Source organism: Aythya marila (assembly GCF_965140915.1).
Source record: "Aythya marila genome assembly, chromosome: 1".
Classification (NCBI taxonomy): Eukaryota; Metazoa; Chordata; class Aves; order Anseriformes; family Anatidae; genus Aythya; species Aythya marila.
In genome coordinates, this window is record NC_139042.1 from 179,529,801 (window position 1) to 179,550,129 (window position 20,329).

The 20,329-nt window shown below is 43.9% G+C and overlaps 1 protein-coding gene across 8 annotated transcripts in view; it reads left to right on the plus strand.

Moving 5' to 3' along the window:
- Window positions 1–14,075: 14,075 nt before the first annotated feature.
- The window catches only part of FOXP2 (forkhead box P2), a 431,190-nt gene continuing 424,936 nt past the window's right edge, over window positions 14,076–20,329 (plus strand). For all 8 annotated transcript variants that reach the window (XM_082769279.1, XM_082769278.1, XM_082769283.1 and 5 more), the window contains exon 1: window positions 14,076–14,882. The gene's annotated coding sequence lies outside the window, so the exon portion shown is untranslated. The remainder of the gene's footprint in view (window positions 14,883–20,329) is intronic.

Consider the following 20,329-nt stretch of genomic DNA (forward strand, 5'->3'; position numbering starts at 1 on the left):
CAATATAAAAGTGCCAAGTTTTATTCATGCACTTATTAGTATCCTATATACTAGTGTACACTTAACAAACTAGTTGTGTCTGTAAAACAATTTCCAATGGTATATCTATGGTTTCTTCAGAATTTTAATACATTATCACCTACAAGCCTGGTTCAGAGAAAGATATGCCATTACTAAGGTCTCTTTCGATTACTCAGGATCATGTTTTGTACTGATGTATTTGGAGTCTTTTGCTTTGATGGCTGCAAGGTACCTAAAGCTCAGTGTTTCAGCCTGGTCATTTCAGAACTTTGCAAAATATAAAACCAGAAGTACCACCACAATTATATGGTCCAGCTTCTTGTATGGAGCAGACTGTGAGTTGCCTACACTAATTCTTCTTCGAGCTACAGACTGTCTTTTAGAAAAGCATGTTAAAATTGCCATTAAGGATGTTAGGAAGTAGCTCACTCCAATGCTCATTTCTGGCATGAATTCGTCCAGATTTTCCTATTTCATCATATTTTCCATCATATTATTGTTAATTTAATGTATTTGCTAGATTTAAGAGTCTATAACAGAACCTGTAAAATTCCCCATGGTAACAGCTTTGAAGTTGTTTCAAATCAATCTCTAATATTCTCAACTGATAAAATAAACAGATTGAGTTCTTCGAGTCTTTTACCCTGAGGCATGATTAACAGTCCCCAAGTCATGTTTGTGACTTTTGTCTGAACTTCTTCAACAATATTCCTGAACCATGGACCCTAGGACTGGTCAAAATATTTCAATAATGATTTCATCAGCGCTAAATACAACAACAGTGTAATAACTCTCGACACCTATCTTCATTCATTATTCCTCTGATGCCTATTTATTAAGCTCATATTAGACATTTGGTGCACTGTGTCATATCGGGAAATTATATGCAGATGACTATGAACTCTGATCCCCAACTCTTTTGAGAAGTATTGCTTCCGAGAACAGAGGATCCAATATCTAATTACAGGCTGAAATGCTACTTCTTAGATTTTTAGTTATTTAAATATATTTCACCATACTAATATTTATACTGTTTGGAAGTGATTTGATTACTCTCTGTTGGTGATGAGCCTCTGTGTTCCTCCAGCCGTTCCTCCAGCCATTCCTCCAGTCATTTTTATGTTTACAAACATAGGCTCTGATGGCCCCACTCTAGCGATACAGCTGGAGCAATTGTCAATGATTAAAGTTCCAGTTGATGGAGGAAGACTCTGTCAAAATGCGATCCTGTGAGAACTGTATAATTCTCTGCTGGGACTTGGTAAGATGCTTTTCTGAATCCAACAGAGATAAACAAGGAAGATGATTTCCTTTCTTCCACCAGATATAAATGTTCAAGTTACTGCTGAACAGAGATTATCCAGACCTTTTAAAATAAAGGTTCTCAGTACTGTCTTTTGGTATAGAACACCACCACAGTTAAAGACCTTGTTGAGTGAAGATGAATTGTCATTCCTTTGTTTTACATTAGTCTGTCACTGTATTAACTGTATTAACATTTTTCTTGTATTATGAGAACATATGCAAAGACTGTGTAAAATATTTTTACGTTATCTCTGCAATGCTAAAAATTTCAGTTAAATCTCTCTAAACTTTCTTTTTTTCTTTTTTTTCTTTTTTTTTTTTGGCAAAGTAGACTACATAGTATTGGTGCCAGTAAAAACACTAGACGTCCCCATGCTACTGGTTAGAACATCCTTTCTCACTTCTTAACTAAACAAATTCATAATATGGCATAATATGGTGAGTCTTAATTGAAAACTGCCTCTAAAATTTACAGCTCTGTCACAAAACAAATAAGCAAACAAACAAACAAACAAAAGCTTTAAGGTTTGGTTGAAAGAGACAAATGTTTAGCCAAAGATGCTATTTAAACAAGTCTTACAAAAAATTACAGATTTTACATAATAGGTAGGTATACTCTTATTTAAAGTAAGAAGACTTTAGATAATCTAGATAATCTCAAGATTTGACTGACTCATTGTCTCTCTAGCTCTTCTCAAGTAATATATTGTTAGCCAAAAGCATGAAGTAATGAGAAGAGAGACAAGTTTTCAGTGGGTAGAAAAGAATAGGTCAATTTCACTTCTTATTAGAAATGTTACATATATGGTAAGTGCTTCTTTAATTCCATTTTGTAGTCCTTGTTTTTCTATGTATTATTCAGAGATTAGATCAATTATTGTAGATATTTAGGACGAATAATTCTGGCTTTGCACAAAGCTTAATAGGACGTATTTGTCCCTCCTCCGAAATGTGCTCAGAGGAATTGTTGTCAGAACTAGTTACAGCTTCTTCTTTCTCAGCCTGCCCTGTCCTGTCTTGCTTTGCTCCTCAGCTGAAGTTAGAACATAAAATAAGTTTGTGAACTCTATATGGTTCTAATTTATGAAGCTGGCTTTGGTCCCTAAGGGACCATATGCTGGCCAGAAATCATCACAATAAAGACACAGTTCATCTTCCCTCTGAATTTCCCAACCTTTCTTTTGCTTAACATGCTTTTTTGGACAAGACAGAAAGCAGTGGGAACCAGCTACTCTAGTTGTACACCATTTGACAGTTCACTTCAGCCAGGGGAATTTCTACACTGGCATCTGTGACCAGATTCCAAGTTTCTTTACTGTTCAAAGACTGCAAAACAGCTGGGTCAAGGGGCAGAGAGTCTATCTGAATTTATTTTGCTTAAGCTTGAGGTCTGGTCTTGCTTAGCTAACAAGATCTCATTACATCATAGTCCATGCAGCTATGCCTTACAACGTGTGCTTTGGACAAGATGGTGAAAAGCAATTAAGAGAACAGCGAACACAGAGATTGTTCAGATTTCCTCATACTGAGATTTTTGCACCAAGTACTCAAGTTTTCAATCAAAAATTGATCAAAGAAGAACAGGAAAAAGAAGAGATGTACATTTCTTTAATACTAATACTTTTAGCTCGTGGGGAAGGTCATTTCCTTTACAAAAGAGGCTAGATTCTTTGTTTCATGGTGAAATTTTCTTCATATATGATGTTATGGAGAAGTCAAATAAGCAGATTTCTATCTGCTTCACAGCTACTTTGTGAGCAACCAAACTGTACATTTTTCATCTTAGAGTATTTTTTAACAAAACAAAACACAATATACTTGAAAATGTGCTGTCAGTGCTTTCATACTTGCGTTTCACACTTGCTTCAACACATTGATAAAAAAGGAAAAATATTTACAAGACAGAAGCCAGCTAAGCTTTGAACCCAGATTTTTTCCATGCTATAATAAAGTGGTGCATCCTGCATTAGTCAAACAGTGCTTCAGAGTAATAGGACGCATACTGTCAACAGCTATGGCTATGTTTGTTCCCTGGCTACAAATTACTGTTGTCCTCAAATTGGGCTGCAAGATCCATTGCAAACTAACTGAAATAGATTTTTTTTTCTTTTTTTTTTTTTTACAATGCATGGTACAACACTATCCTCAATGTGCAGGTGTTAACTACAATTGAAATTGAAATCTTAAACATTAATAAATATAAGATATTTCCTTTAGTGACATTTCCTATCTGTTTATGAATACATCCTCCCACATGCCATCCCATACAGTGGTGTTCCCAAATTTTTAAACTGCCTGAAGCAGAAGCTTGTAAGGAATGATGTGGTTGGTCCCATTTGTCTTCATGGGGTGTTAAAAACCTCGTGATGACAATTCTGACCTCAACACAGCTCATAGCCAGACTTGGCTGTTGTGATCATGGAACCTTAACTTGTATGCAGCATGTTATGATTTTTTCCTGAGTTAATTTTTATTTTAATGATAGTATATGCATAGGAAAATATTCACTCTTGTGATGAAGAACCCATGACAGTAAATAAGAAATTATTCGAGAATGGTCTTGTTGTTAAAAATGTTCCTCTGCATTGTAGTTTGAATTTGTCTCATTGCAAATGCCATCCTCTGGAATCTGTTATACATTGTCTGTAACAGTGAGGACCCATCTATTATCAAAATATACTGCTTTGTGGGTATTGTGATACATGCTTTAAAATGTGTTTGAATTCTTGTTACTCTCCCATTAACCTTTTCCAAGTTTTAGTCATCTCTCTTGAACGGTGGACATACATTTCTTCTGATCATTGCACTGAGAACTGAGCAAAGATTTTGCTCTGTTGATTGTCATGATCCCTGTGGGTTTTTAGAAGACCTTTTTTTTTTTTTTTTTCCCCAACACAGACCCTTTGTCTCACTCTCAGCCTCTCCCAGCATAAGTATCCAATGCACATTTTGCATTCATTTTTCCCATGTATCATTTCAGCATGTATTTCATTCATTGTTTGGGATTGATATCAGATTGACAAGCCCATCCACACTGTCTTGTTTACCACTTAGAAATACAGTTAAAGCATTTGCATTCTTCCATTCTTTTTGGAACTTGCTTTGTTTTCCAAGATTTATTGCAAATCCATATTAATGGTAAAGCAAGAAGTGCATCCCACTCTTTTAAGACTCTTGAATGGCAATTATCTGTGTCTATGTATTTTAAAAACTCTAGCTTTTGTAACTGCTGCTTATTGTCCTCTTTTGTCACTCTAAAATTCAAAACTATTTATTCACTATGTCTATGATCAAAAAAATCTGCTTTATCTTTATAATTTTTAATTCAGGCATCAGCTTTTCCTCATATGACATTGCCATCTAATTCTATTTTCTGGTGGATGCAACTCTTTGAGTTAGGAAATGACAATATTAAATACCCATTTTATTAAGTTTGGGTTGAGTTTCTTCATTTTAACACAATTTTCCTTCCTCTGTCATTTCAGATAGGTAGTTAAGGTATTGCCAAATGATACGGTTCAATATTCTGCTCTGGACACCCCCTATTCCTCCATGAGGACATTCATGCATGAGTTTGTTTGCAACGTGTTGTGACTTGGAAACAGATGATGCAACTCTTCTATTCAGCAGGGGTATTTATAGCACATACTATCCAAAATAAATCTTTAATTTAGAAGGCTATTTTCTCTTATTCCCTGAACTCAGTTGAAAGATTCCAAGGGGATTCAATGCATCCATGTGAATCTCCTGTCTCTTCTAAGATGGGAGAAGCCTAAAGAGACCATGTCATTTATGAAAGTATCTAAGCAGGTATCTAAAATTCAGTTGTTTGGTTACCTCTCTCCTTCTTACTTCTACTTCTTTCTGCCCTTCTCTGGGCAGATTAGGACATTCATTTCAATAATCCAATCACGCATATGCTTTCTCATCAGGTTTGAGCCCAACTAAGACAAACTCAGCTTATAAATTAACAGTGTCAATTTCTGTTCTTTAGCATTCAGGCTCCTGACACTGATGTACAGACACTTAAAGATGTTGGTCTTTTGCTTTGCTTTCAATGCCTGAATTTCATACAAACTCATTGTTTCTGTTCTGATATGAGGGTTAATTTACTGCTGAAGTTTCATAGCGTAGTTGTTCACATATCCATTGGTATCAGTATGGACAGAGGGAGATGCTAGCAATGGACAACGCACAAACAGTTCAGGATTGTTTTGGTGGTTAACCAGTATTCTAAGGTTTCTCCACAATATTCTAAAGCATTTTCAGACCTGTCTGCCCAAAGGGACTCCAACATTTAATTCATAATAACAACAACAATAAAATCCTTGATGTTTTTACATTTTTTTGAGGCACCAACTATTTCTCCTTTTCTAGACTGTAGCTACACATTGTAAATGGTCAGTGATACACAGTTGAACATATAGCAGCGTAACATGAATTTAATTCCACATAAGTATAAAGAATACAATATATATAATGCTGATTTATTGCTCTTATTTATTAAAGACCTTGATATTTATTTATTTAGTCTCCATACACTTTGTAGTTAGCTGGTCAGAGTCATGGTGCAACCAGCAGTCTTTCTGTAGATTTTAGGTAATGCTTATGTTAGGACCAGAGCAGGCCCTATTAAAATCCATGGATAAACTAGCAGATCATCTCCTAGAATAATCCCTCTTAAACCTTTATTACAGCAAGTAGCACCAGTTCACCTGTTATATTAAATACAATAAATTACAGTAAAAAGAAATATTGTTTTTCCCTTCTTCAGCATAGATATATATGGGTCCAAAGTCAAGTGTGTAGGGTTTTTTTTTTATTATTATTATTATTTTTGTTTTGTTTTTGTTTTTTTCAACAAACTAAAAATACCAGAATTTATGTGTGTAGTACCTATAATTCTATTATTGGAACAATTTTTTAAGAAGCCAACATTGATTTAAGTACTCTTAAAGAAAAAATTGTCAGATTTCCAAGATTATTGTCAAGATTATTTTCAATAATCTAATGTCTTTAACATTAGACATGATTAGACATGACATGATGTCTTGAAATCTGATGACTGGTGACTTCTGAAAATCTAACACAGAGGGCGCTCATGAGTAGAAGACCCATTTGTTTAATGAGATGTCCAAGCCTAAATTTTTCACCACCAAGTTTCAGGAACAGAGCGCTCCAGAGAATGGATGGTTGGGCTGAGGTAAGAAGATGCATATGGTTTGAGCAGATGACTCTGGAACATACTTTCCACATGTCCAAGGAAGCTTCGGCTAGAGCCGCATCTTTGGAAATGTAGAACATCGGAGCTAGTGTCATTCCTGCCTTGAATTGGAATCAGGGTCCATGAGTTACTGAAATGATTTAGGAGTAGTTGCAGTTTGAGAACTTGAAAAGACGTTGTCTAATATTGGAAAAGAAAGAACAAAAAGAAAAAGAAAAAAGAAAAAGAAAGAGAAAGAGAAAGAGAAAACGAAAAAGAAAACGAAAAAGAAAACGAAAAAGAAAACGAAAAAGAAAACGAAAACGAAAAAGAAAAAGAAAAAGAAAAAGAAAAAGAAAAAGAAAAAGAAAAAGAAAAAGAAAAAGAAAAAGAAAAAGAAAAAGAAAAAGAAAAAGAAAAAGAAAAAGAAAAAGAAAGAAAGGAAGAGGGAAAGAAGGAAAAACAGAAGAAAGGAAGGAAGGAAGGAAGGAAGGAAGGAAGGAAGGAAGGAAGGAAGGAAGGAAGGAAGGAAGGAAGGAAGGAAGGAAGGAAGGAAGGAAGGAGGAAGGAAGGAAGGAAAAGACCATGTAAATAAAAAGAATTCCTTTTAAAAGATTTTTTTTTTTTAATTATTAAATGATTGGGTATAAAATTGCTAAACCTCTTGCCTCAATACAAATGTCCAAGTCTACAGATAACACTTCATTTCTTCACAAATCATTTGTTCTAAAAAGTGCTGTTTTTTTGAGTCACTTAGCCTTGCCTACTGCTTTGCTTCTTACACAATGAGTAAAATAACTGACAGACTAAAGTGCAGTGCTGTGATATCCAATTGTGTTGACTGTGCGTGATTCTACATTTCTCTGATTCTCCTTCTAGCTCTACTGGCTGTGCAGCTGTAGCAATAAAAAGCGTGTTTTGCTGTTTAAGGAAAGTGACAAGTAGGATGCTGAGGCAGAAAGTAGTATTTTGTCATTTATCTGATTATAGTTTTGTACAAATTTGGAAAACAAGTTACTTTGCTGCTTCTGTATCACAGAACTCTATAATTCACATCTACAAGGCATTATCTCTATTGCTTTAAAATATATATTCTAAGGTTGTGTCTCTGCAATCCCTTTAAATAAACCTAAAAAGGGGCTTGTTTATTTAGTGTTCAACTAGTGTAAAACTCCTGTATCTAACCATATTGTTAACATCCACAGTCTGCTTTCAATTTACTTCACAAACCCATGAATTCTACACAAGTGCTTGTGGGTGGAAAGATGACTACTTAATACATGTTAATTTGTGTGCATGACATATAAATGGTTTCTAAAAAGACAGCTCTGTCCCCTATCCCTAAATACTGACAAAATTTCCAGAATTCCAGGAATGTTGTTACAGATGTGTAAATGCCATGAAACTGAGTGCAATTTTGCATCTTTAATGTGGTCCTTGTGTGTCTGGTACCAAAGTAAAGCAGTTTCCTGATACAGCTGTAATTGCTGTTTGGTTACTAAATGTATTTCCTTAAACATAAGAATGTTTTGCCTTTTTTTTTTCTTCTTTTCCTAAAGAACTAGAAACTTCGTGCTCTATGGGTATGATGAAATCATAATTTAATATCAGTGCTGAAAACCACATTTGGGGTTGGAAGCAAACAAAATCAGAACGGTTTTCTTCTGTGAAGCTGAACCTAGCATCCTCCCTCCACAAACTTCAGGTTCTGACAGATGGATTTCTACCCTGTGAAAGCAAGTCATAGCCCATGGGCAACAAATACATGCTGCCTGAAGACATCATGGGACAAGTGTAAGAGGCCTTGTGCTACCTTACCACTCATTTACTTCTACCAGCTCACACACTTTGAGTGAGGCTGAAGCAGTTCATCTGGAGGTGACACTTCCCGCAGCTCTGTAGCTTGGGGCAGGGACACTTTTGCATTCTGGAAAAGGAGAGTGGGACACTCTCACAACAAATAAAAGCAGAAAATCTTCCTGTTAGGAAGACTTCTGTCACCCTCAACAAAAAATTCCTGCAAGTCTCTATTATGTTTTGCTCTGAGTAAACCAAGAAGGGAAAAAAATGCAGATAAATGATCACAAGATAGAAAATGAAAGGCCAGACCACAGATTTTGGTGGAACTCGAGAAGACCCAGTGTTTTATAGCCAGCAGTGTATTGTCACTGCTGAGTCTGCTTTTGCTGACTTTATTTACCTGACTCGTAAAATAAATCCCACATGATCTATAGCTTGAGAGAGGTGCCTGGGCTGCCTGCCCATCATGGTGAGGAAGTCAGGGATGAGTCACTTTTCTGAGGTGACTGCTGAAAGGCTGAAGACAGGTTGAAGACAGTGTTGTCTCAATTGCTGGCCTTCTTGGGGTTGTCATGCCCTGCTATGTTGTGACTCAGAGCCCTTCTTTTGGACATTGTGCTCATGGGGACTGTTTTATAAAAGAAGCAGGTGTCCTCACCTGTTTTAAAACTTCCAGGTTTGCAATATCTTGAAGTAGCTGCAATATATATATTAATGGAATAAATAAGTTGTTATGCTATTCTAATTGTTTTCTAGACCCGCCTCAGGCCTAAACCATCAGTCGCCTCCCGTGACCGTGACGTAAGCACTTGCTTTCAGCTGGCCTGGAGTGGGGATGCAGGAAAAAAAAAAAAAAAAAGGCTGAAGATGGACTGGAGCAGTGAGAGAAGTGTGATTACACAGCCCAGTGGGTAGGACACTTACAGAGGAAAGGGGAGGCTAGGGTCAGGCAAGGCTCTAAGGACTGGTTGGGCATTTTACCTAATTAAAAATTAATGCTCAGCTGCACAGAGGATGCCTAGTTTTAGGAGGTTGGTTCAGTTTAGGAAACATGCCAAGCTTTTCAACCCTACTGTGACAGTTATGTCGAGCAGAAGTGGCATCTTAGGAGCCAAAGGGATTTTAGTGTCACCTTAGCAATGCTGACTCCTCAGAAGGCTAAAGAAGGATTTTGAATATTGCAGCTTGGATTTAGGATCCTACATTTTAGCAGCACCTTTTGCAATATCTAAACCTTACAGGTCAGATACTAAATTTTCCAGAAGCCATGATCTGTTTGTGTGACACACTGAGAACTATTGCTTATGCTTGTTTGTGATACTCTTCCAAGAGTTGTCCTTTGGAAACTTGCCTCAGTCTTAAAACTTTCCTCACCTTTGACTAAATAATACCTTTGTATACACACCTAAACGTTGGGGACTGGGACCTTTAACTGAAAGGTCAATGTGGCAGATTTCTCCTCCAAGCCTGGCCACACAAAACAGGAAAAGAAACCACAAAGTTCTGTAGGTCAAGCTTTTATATATAGATGTGAAATATAAGGTAAAAATAAACAAACAAACAAACAAAAAAAAAAAAACCTGCTGTGTTTTTCCAATACATGAAATGGTTGAAGATTTGCACAGCTTATTGTTATTATGATTTTTCTGTATCAAAGAATCCAGGGAAGACTATCACAGTGCAAGCCCTCCTTTTGGAGCAGCACTGTTAAGACAGCATACATAAGGCAACATCCTGCTTTGTTTTTCTTTCCTCCAGCAACTCTGATTATTTTATTTTTAATTTTGGTTGCCGCTCTAAGGCTTATTGAGTAACTTTAAAATGAAATTGTAATAAAACACACTTAAAGCTGTAGGTAGTGCAAACAGTGAAATGATCTGCGAATTTTTGGATGCAAGTTTTTTACCAAACATTCCTAAATCAGTAATTGGTAGCAGTGGCCCAGCCATTTCTCAAAGCAGAGAACATTTCACAGGATTTATTTCTGCCAGAGGAATGTTAAACACTTCTCTCACCAATTGAGAAACCTTAGCCTTTAATGTTGACTCAAAGAGCTTAGTTGCTTATGAGAGCTTAGTTGACTACGGAGAAGGTAGAAAGTATTTTTTTCAGAATAATATGAAAATAGCTGTTAGACAAAGGAATACCGAAAGTGTTTATTGCCTGCAGGGTAATCCCACGTTTCATGATAGCCTACAAAGTGGACATATAGCCTTAGAGGAAAAGGGTTTCTCGCTTTTGACACATCAAGAAGCTAAAACGGAGACCCTCATCCTGGGCATCAACAGCTACTGGTAGGACAGAGAAAATCTGAGTTTCACTGTGATAAGGAATCAGACAGGGAAACAAGATTTGTAAGAGAGTGTTAAACTGCCATCACCCCCTAACAATAGCCACAGCACTGGAAAATGCTGATTGCTAGTTACAGGATAAAACTGGTGAGCACTTGCAAAACATCAGGCTGAAGACGGGCAAAAAGCTGCGAATTTCCACAGCTGAAGCGAAACAACCTGGCAGTTGAGTTTTAGTAATAAAGCACTCCATACCGAAACCCATTTGGTTCAATCCTTAACAAACGCCACATGCCCTAACATAGGAGCTGTGATAAAATATTGATAAGCCTGGTGGTTTTCATCGTAGCGGTCTTTGAGCACCCGCTTGCATGTCCCTTCCTACCCCACTCTGAGTAGCAACCTGAAACTCAAGGAATACCTGGAAAATCCTAAAGGAATAACATATATCTTGGTTCTTTACTAATGATGGCAAATGAGCGCTCTGTAGGCCCATTAGCTGAAGAATTGAGGAAGGGCTGAAGTCTGATGGGCACCCCTCACTTGGTCAGCCACACAAAGCAGGTACACTGCTTACACCGGGTAATGCAAAAACATTTTGTGATTCCTCTGAGGATCTGTTTACAGCTCCTGCCGTTGTAGGACACACCAGCCTCACCCCTTATGTTATTCTATGTGTGTTTTCTATGTGTTTCTTCTCAGGACCCAGCATTATGTGGGTACACACAGAATTGGATCTGGAATCCCACAGCCAGCACCCTAGCAATAAGAACTTTTTATTTTTATTTAATTTAACCTTTTTTGGCTTACGTTAGCTTTCCGATGAACTTTCTCCTGAAGGCTGGAAGCCATGTGGGTGCCGGGCCACTTCAGAGGGCCACCATCCTTGGGCTGCTGGTGGACAAGCCAGGCATCAGAGGCCGGACACCACGGTGAGGGGCTCCCGGCTTCAGCCCCGGTAGGAAAGCGAGAGCCGTAGGGAAAGGGGGAAAAATATATTAAAAAAAGTTGCCAGCTCTCATTAAGATTTATTGTACGTCTGAACTTTTGTAGTCCCGACGCTTAACGACAGATGGTGGTGTAACTCCACCAATTTTGTAACGTCTCCCTTCACTTTGATGTTGTAATACAGATTCTCCTCGATTTGACTTCGGTTAAAACCAACATTTTCTGCTCCTTCCAAACCGTCTCGGGAGCCGTGCGCGGGGAGAAAGGGGAACAAACCTATTTAGAAGAGAAGCCTGTTTTCGCGGTCGCGTTATAAACAATCCTAATTGAAAATGGCAATCTGATAGACACCTAACGCTGCCAGCTGCACACAGAAAATACATTAAATTAATTAAAGGAAGACAGTTTCAAAGCGGTTTATTTGAAGCGAGAAATACAATACAACTGTGCAGATGAAATCTCGAACCGTAAACAGGAACAAATAAAACGCACCAGCCTTTTTCATTACAAAGCCAAGTTTTTTTTTTTTTTTTTCCGCCGTAACCACCGCCGTAAAAATAAAAGAGTCGGCGAAGTGTTTGTTTGTTGAGCCCTCCTTTTGCGTGGCACTTGCGAGCCGCTCAGACCCGAGCAACGCCGACTAATTTAAGCAGCCAAGCGTCGTATTGTTCCCCGCGTATTATTACCCGCTAGGCAGAGAGGCTGTCAGCAGCGGCCGTGTGAACGAGGGGGGATTTTTACATCGCCTTGAAACAAAGCGGAGAGCTGCCGGGGGCTGCGGGGCTACCGCGGCTTGCTGGAGAGGAGGGAGCCCGGCTCGACGGCGGCGGCCCGGGACCGGGCAGGGCAGGGCAAAGCGAGGCAGGGCCGGGCAGAGCAGGGCACAATAGGGCATCCCGACCCGGGGCAGCCCGACCCGGGGCAGCCCCGGTGCCGCCGTGCACCTCCTTTCCCCTCCGGCCCTCCGCGGCCGCGGCGCGGGGGCGCCCGACGGAGCCGTCGGTGCCCGGCTGCGGGGCCGCGCCGCCGCCCGCGGGTTCCCCTCCGCCAAGCGCTGTGTTCGCCGCCCCTTTCCTCCGGCCGCAGCCTTGGGACGCCCCTCGCGGCCGGTTCCGCGGGGAAACCCGCCCGGTTCCCCACGGGGAGAGCAAGGAGCCCGCCCGCCGCCTCCGGGAAGGGGGCGTCGGCTTTGGGGCCGCGCAACTTGCGCCTCCGCGGAGCCCCGATGCCGAGCCGGTTCATCCCACCGGCAAGCGGAGCCCGCGGGGGGCGATTTCGTTTGCAGGCGGCGGGGAGCGCGGCGGAGCGCCCCGCACGGGTCCCCCCCGCACCGCACCGTCCCAGGGCCGCGGGGGCCGGCTGCCTGCGGCCACGCCGCTCCGCAGCCCCCAGCCCCTCGGGGGGCGCGGCCGGCGCCCCCCCGCAACCGTTGCGCTCGCAAAGTAGCGAGAAATAAAAGCGACCGGGGTTTAGCGGCAACGGGGCGGGCGAGGTGTGCGTGAGATAGGGCTGAGGGCGGTGGTGGGGGTAAGGGAGAGTGGGAAGCGGGAGGTGGGGGGGGAGACAAAAGAGTTGCAAGTAGCAAATAAATATATTTTACGACCACCCATCGGCAGCGCCGCGCCCCCGCGGCAGCCTGCCCCGGCGGTGAACTTTCACCTCCCGAACCCGAGCTCGCCCCATTGGCCGGCCCCGCCGCCGCCCCGCACGGGCCCCCCCGCAGCCGCCCCGGCCCCCTCCCGGCGGCGGGGCCGGGGCCGGGAGGGAGCCGGGGCGGCCCCGTTCGCGGGGGGCCCCTGCGGAGTTGCCGAAGTTGCGGCGGCTCCGCCCCCGCGGTAGCGGCCGTGCAGGAGCCCGGGGGTGGTGGTGGGGGTGCAGTGCCCCCGGTGGGGCCGGCCGGGAGCGAGCAGCCGAAGCGAAGTTATTATAATAATTATTATCATTTTTTAATTCGTCCCGTGGTTAACGCCGAGCGGCGGTGCACGCAGGAGAGCTTTTCGAATGCGAAAAGTGCCGGGCGGAGGTTAGGGCGCTGGGAGCGGGAGGATGCTTGAATTACACAGCGCAGCCCGCTTTGTTAATTTGCTGATGTACCTGCGGGGCGGCAGCGGGATTAAGTGCTCGGCATCGAGTGCCCGGCAATCGCGGGGGCCCGCAGCATTCCTCCCGCTTCTGGCCGCGCTGCCAGCTCGTGTGCTCCCCCAGCTCCATCCTCGCTAAAAGCGTGGGGGCACCTCTGGGCTCCCGGGGGCGGCCGGTTCCCTCGGGGGGGGGGCTTTGCACCTTGCCGCGGCCCGTCGGGAGGGGAGAGAAAGTTTCGGGAAGCGGAGGGGCGAGGATGCGGGGGGATGCGGCTGCAACGGGGGGGACCCCGACCCGCATCCTCATCCCTCCTCCCCTCCAGGGTGCCTCCCACGCGGGTCCCTACCCCCGTGCTCGGCCCGCGGCACGTCGAGGGCTGCCAGCAGGCTGCAGCCACTCGGCACTGCCAGCACAACACCCGGCTTTGTTTTCTCCCCGTCTGCTAAACTCGTTGTGTCTAACGGAGCAAAAAAGGGGGGGAGAGGAGGAGGAGGGAGGGAGGGAGAGAGGGAGGGAGGGGGAAGAGGGGGCGGGGAGGGGAGAGCAAACAACTTCCCCGACGGTTTGTTTACACAGCAGGTGGACCCGACGGCGGAGGGCGGCTCGCAGCGACCGCGCCGCCGGGGCCCGGCCGGGGGAGGCGCGGAGCGGAGCGGGGCGCGGCGGCCTGGGCAGGGCAGGGCAGGGCAGGGCGCAGCGCGTCCCGTCCCGTCCCGTCCCGCCGCACTTTTGGCTGTTGCCATCTCCCCCCCACACCCCCTTTCCTCCCACTACCACCCCGCGCATTATTAGCACTCCTGTGCAGGCCACTTCGCGATCATGTGAGGGCTCCCTCTTCACTCCTCTTTTTCTCTCCGAAGGAGTCGGTGTGTGTGTGCAGCGTTTTTTTTTTTTTTCCTCTCCCTTTTTTTTTTTTTTTTTTTTTTTGCATTCCCAACAAAACACATACACACAGGCGGCACACTCCGCACACGGCCAGACCCCCGCACGCCGGGGGAGGGAGGGAGCGAGGCAGCGGCAGGCAGCGCCAGCCTGCGGGAGGGGCGCCAGGCACCGCACCCGCGGAGGGGCCCCCCCGGCCGCCCCCCCCTCCCGGCCCGCTCGGCCCGGCGGCGGCAGCGGCGGCTCCGCCCGCAGAGACTTTGCATGTGCGCGCCCGTGTGCGCGGCTCCGCTCGCCCTTTTTCTCTCGGTGTCAGCTCGTCGGGACGCCCTGCACGGTGTCTCCTCCCGGTAAGTGTTCCCCCCCCCACCCCCCGCCAACCCCCCGCACACACCCGTCCCCTCCTCCCCCCGCAATCCGGTGTGACTCGCTGCTTCCCCCCTCTCTCTCTCTCCCCCCCCCCACCCTCCCCAAGGCTCCGTTGCTCACTCACTTGCCGCGGGAAAGTTTGGCCGGTGACATGTGTCAGCTCCCCCGGCGCCCGGGGGCACCGCTCCCGAAAACGCACCGCTTGCGGGGGGGCCGCTGAGCCGCGGGGGTGGGGGGGCCGCTGCCCCGGCCGGAGTTCGGGCTGCGCCGGAGTTTGGGCTGCGCCCGGGTCCCTTTCTCTGCACCCCCCCGCTCCGGTCCCAGCCCCACTTTCCCCAAATCTGCCGGGGCTGCGGGGCCGAGAACCGCCGCTGCCCCGCACCCTCGCCCCCCAGGCCGCCCCCCCGCGTAATTAAAACCAAACAACCTGTAGCCTTCCCGTGCGGGGCCAGAAGTGCAAGGCAGGGAGGGCTCGGGGCCGGGCTTCCCAGGGAGCGTTTCCAGGGGAGGCTCGGCCGTCCTCGCCTCGCTTCCCCGTTTGTGTTGTTTTTCTTTTTTCTTTTTTTTTTTCTCCCCCCCCCCTTTTTTTTTTTTTTTTTTTTTTTTTAAAAGACCTCCCCAGCAGACAGCCGGGGTGAAGAAACGTGTCACGTTTCTCCTTTGTGTGCTGCCTGCCTGCCGGAGGGCGAAGCGAACAGCCTCCCCCCCACCCCTCCGCCTCCCTCCCGTCCTCCGAGCGCGGAGGGGAGGCCGGGGCCCCCCTCCCGGAGCCGGCCGCCCCCTCGGGGCTACCTCGGGGCGCCCCCGCTGGCTCGGGTGGGGAACCGCGGGGCCTCTTGCGCCTGCCGACGACTTTCGCCCCCTTCCCTTATACACCCCCTTCCCCCCCCAAAAAAAAAAAAAAAAAAAGCAAAAAAAAAAAGCCTAAAACCAAGGATTAATAAATAATGCTGCTGGAGCTGCGGAGTTCCGCAGGCGGCCTCCGTGGCTGGTGCGTGGGGGCCTTGCCTTGAAATTGGCTCTTGAAATTCAAGAGGTCCGCGGGACCTGGAAAGTTTTGAAAGTTTAATTTTTTATTTTATTTATTTATTTATTTATTTATTTATTCGGAGAAGGGAGACCGCGGCGGTGAGGCATGCCCTGAGGTGTTTGCTTTTCAAGTCGGGAGTGCCGGGGTAAGGACGAGGAGGGGAGGGAGAGGCGAGCGCCGTGCCTGCCCCGCCGCCTGCCTGCCCCGCAGCGCGCTGCTTGCGCGCCCCGCGGAGCGCTCGGCCTCTGCCCGCACAGCCGCTGCCACCCAGCTGCGCTTGCATGGCAAAGGTAAAGACAGCCCGCTAGGCGATTTCTCTTTTTCTTTTTCACCCCGCAGATGTCAGGTTCAGGAGGCTGCGGGCCCGTTTCCCAGCGCAGCCCCTGGCTGGGTACTGGTGAGGTCCCAGGATGGGGTTGCTGGCATGGGGCGCAGGCTGGGTTGTGTGCGGGCAGGGTCTGTTGGCAGGAGAGCGTTCATTCAGACCTCGCAAGAGCAGTCCGGAGAGAAGGCGCACTGCTGCTCTATTCTCAGAGGAAAAATAACCTCAAAAGTCCTTAAATTTATACTGTCATCATCTATACGTACATGGTGCAGAGCCGCAGATGGAAGCACATGCGGTAATCACTACCTGGGAATTGCTTCTATTTTTACAAAGCCTCATTTGTTTATATACTTTTTTAAAGAGAAAAAACACAGAAGATCCCCTTCCAAAGAGGATTTCCCCTGGTCTTTTCCCTGCATGAAAGCCCTTATCCAAAACTCCCTCGAGTCAGCAGGAAGCTTTCTGTTGACATCAGTGGGAATCACTCTGTTGACTCGATGCCCTTGGATCAGGCCCTTGGAAATTTCGTTACCAATGTGGGACTAGGAAGTTATGCGCTGTGTCTGTGCTCCCATGTTAATTTGTGGGGGGAAAAAAGAAGTCAGATAAAGTTTAAGAGATTTTGACACACTTTTTTTTTCCTGTGCTAGGTAATTTAAAACCATTAAGGAAAAACATTACTGCTAGTAATATTACTCTAAAGAAAATATGATTAATTATTAAATCCGCTTCTCTAATGCTGCACTAAACCCTTTCGAGTGAGATACAGATTTTAGTGTTCAAATTAGTATTTATTTTTAATTTAAGGCTTTCCCTGACTATAATAATTTCTTCGTATTTAGTATAGATATGGAAAAGATGCCTATTTTGCACTTACTCACTGTTTTAATGTTAGTCTTTCAAAACAGTAGTGTTCTGTAGCATTGTTGTATACTTAAATCATTTGTTTAACTGTTTAGAATAGTAAATTACTAAATAGTTGAGGGAAAGGAAACTGTTTCAAACAGAGCATTCCCAAAGTACATAAAGTAACCTTCATGCTAATTCATAGGTCACTTAGTGACATACAAAATGATGCATAATTAACTATTCTGATTTATTTTAATACCTAGGACCTGAAATAGGCTGCTTCATGTGCGGCCTTACTAGTGTAGGCTGTAAGATGTAACAGTAACGTTAACGTGCAAGCTTGAGCAGAATCAATTGTATAAATATTTGGGTATTTCTTTGTTTTTAGTTTAACCTTGGGGATTCTTAGGTTTTGTTACAAGACCTTTGTTTGAGTAAAGTATGGGTAACATTTGTGAGAGGAGAAAAATTAAATGTTTTGTAGCTTTCTCCTTAGTGTAAATTTGTGTAAAATTACCAAAGGTTCTGTAAGGAGCAACCTAATTAGTGTTTACAGAGTGTGAGGAAGAGTAAAGCAAGTATGTTGAGCTCGGGATATTTTAATTAATCAATACATGTCACTATTTTTAAACCTCAGTAGGGTCTGTACCATAGCTAGGTGTTGAGTTATAGAGATTTTTGAAGTGACTGATTTTTTTTTAGCAATCATCTGTTGCTTAATACATTTTTAAGCTTTCTGTAATAGAATGCACCGAAACTATCATTTTAAGATTAAAGCTATATTTTCTCAGAAATGTTCTCGATGGACTTTAATGTATTTTAAAATATTACTATAGCATAGGCTTTGTTTTCTGGACTGGTTTACATGAACTAGAATAAGCTTTTTATATTCTGAATATACCTGATTCAGCATTGCATGCACAGGAGTTATTCAAGGCTAGTGGGCTGAAAACAATAGAAAACTTCTGAGATCTGATCCGTGCTGTGGCAGTGTTTTGCTATGTGTCATTGAAAATGTCACTTAACCTCTTTGTTTTTCATCGTCAGAACGTGAGGACTGGTATTTATCTTTCTGATAGTGTGATTAATTAATATTTCTTGAATTCTGAGGGCCCTTTTCTTCCTTTTTTTTTTTTTTTTTTTTTTGGCAGGTATATTTTGGAGAAATTTAGTTCTGATAGTGGTTTAAAAAAGAATGGTTGGTGGGAGTCACCATGTTTTTTCTTTGTGAGTCAGATCATGAAGAGGTCACTTGCTTGTAGGGATTTAAAATGATTTAGGACATAGGTCACTGAGAAGTACTCATGGAGTGATTTTGACTGGAGAAAACTGCAAATAACCCTGAAACTCAAAAATGCTATCAACTGGGTTACAAAATACTAATTTTTGATACAGTTCAAGTGATTACTCTTTTTAAACTTCATGGCAGCTAGTGGGTCTGGAAGTAATGTGAATTATCTATTTTTTCATTGCCACTGTAGCATACCTCTCAACTAATCCTCATTAAAAGGAATGCTTGTCATTTAGATTCCCATTCTCCGTCCTATTTTGATCTGAAATCTTTCTTGATTGCAAATTAGTAGCACCAGAAAAAATGAGTAAAAAAAAGATGAAATTATAGAACAGGTTAGCTACAGTAAAGTAACCTCAGTATCACGTTCAGTGTTATTTGTTTGGAGGTTTGCTTCCACATTTGCTCTGTCAAAGAATGAACGTACTTACCTTAGTGCGAGTGTTTCCAATGCTAGTTTTAAACTCAAATTTCAAAACTGCTAGATTGGCATAAAAACAAGGAACAGTCCCACAAGTATCGTTTAACACTGATAATCTTTTCTTCTCCTTTTTGAGGCTCTCAGTAGTTTAATGACACTTACTGCCTTTTTAAACCTTCCAAGATGTATACTTCAAATTATAAGAGGCATCTATATCCTTTGATGCAAGATTTGCATCTGTTTTGGCTTTTCTGCTTGCTATTTTTTTTAATTTCCATTTCTGCTATATTTGCATTTTAAGGGCAAGACAATGTTTTGTGTCAGGAAGCTGGATTTAAAAGTGCCAGCAATAGCTCGTCTGTGCTGTCATCAGTGAAGTAGCTGAAAATAATCTTTTTAATGAACAGTTGCTTCGACATTCACCGGTGCACCAAAGTGTAGTTTGGGGTGATGCTGGATAGAAAAGTTTGAGCTCCGAAGAGTTATGCATGGAATGGCATTTAATATCGTGTTTTCAGTTCCCATTCTAAGGCAAATTAAATTGAAATGTTAAGCACGTTGTATTATACTACCAACTATATTAAGCATTTTTAGTGAATTGTAAAGGTTGTTCAGAAGGGGGAACAAGAGCATTGTAGGCTTAACTTTTTATCCATTCACTTAGCTATTTCGTCTTCTTGCAAATAGTAATCACACGTCCTCCTCCTTACAGCTGCAGCTGGAAAGGGTTTCGCTGCAGTTGGTTTCATATTTAAATATGTGCGCTAGTCAGGCTTGCTGCTGCGGGCAGAGCTGAGCCCTTGGATGCTGTGAACAGCACATGCGACGGGCCCGAAGTTTGGATGCTTGTCACCGACGGCGGCAGAAGGCTTTGCTGGGGCTGTAGATTGTAGAGGTGACTTTCTGTCTGATGAGGCTGTGCAAGGGAATGGGCAGGTAGGTTGAAGTGATGGGCAGCAATTTCGTTCAGCAAGAGGGAGGGGTGTTTGCTTCCCCATCACCCCACCCATGCCCTGTTGTGAGAGAAAAGTTTCTGGTCCACTGGTGGCCTTAGACCCTTTGCTCAGTGTGCCCTTGGACCTCTGCATGCCCCAGACCATGGTTGCAAATTGCATCAAATTAAGCATTTCGACAAATTGCTGAGTTCAGCCCCGTTTAAGCTAGTTTGCCTGCAGGATGTTGTGAGCAAGGCACAACTGCAGCAGGCCCGTGCCAGCTCCGTTCCCCTGGGAGGTAGCCTGTCCTCTCTGCTGTTGGGCCCCAAACTGGAAATGCGTTTGAAGAGTGACATTTTGAGGCTAGATGATATATCATTATATACAACTAGGAAGTTTTTTTTCTAAGCACGTTGCTTCTTTGGGTAAGTATTTACATTTTTATGAAAAATTGCCTGTACCTCATAAGATTGATGTTTTGCTGAAGGAATATGCAGTCCTATTGAAAGTCACTTGTTTTTGCTCTCACAACGTGATGCATATTTTGCAACTTTGATCAGAATTTCTCAAAAATTTA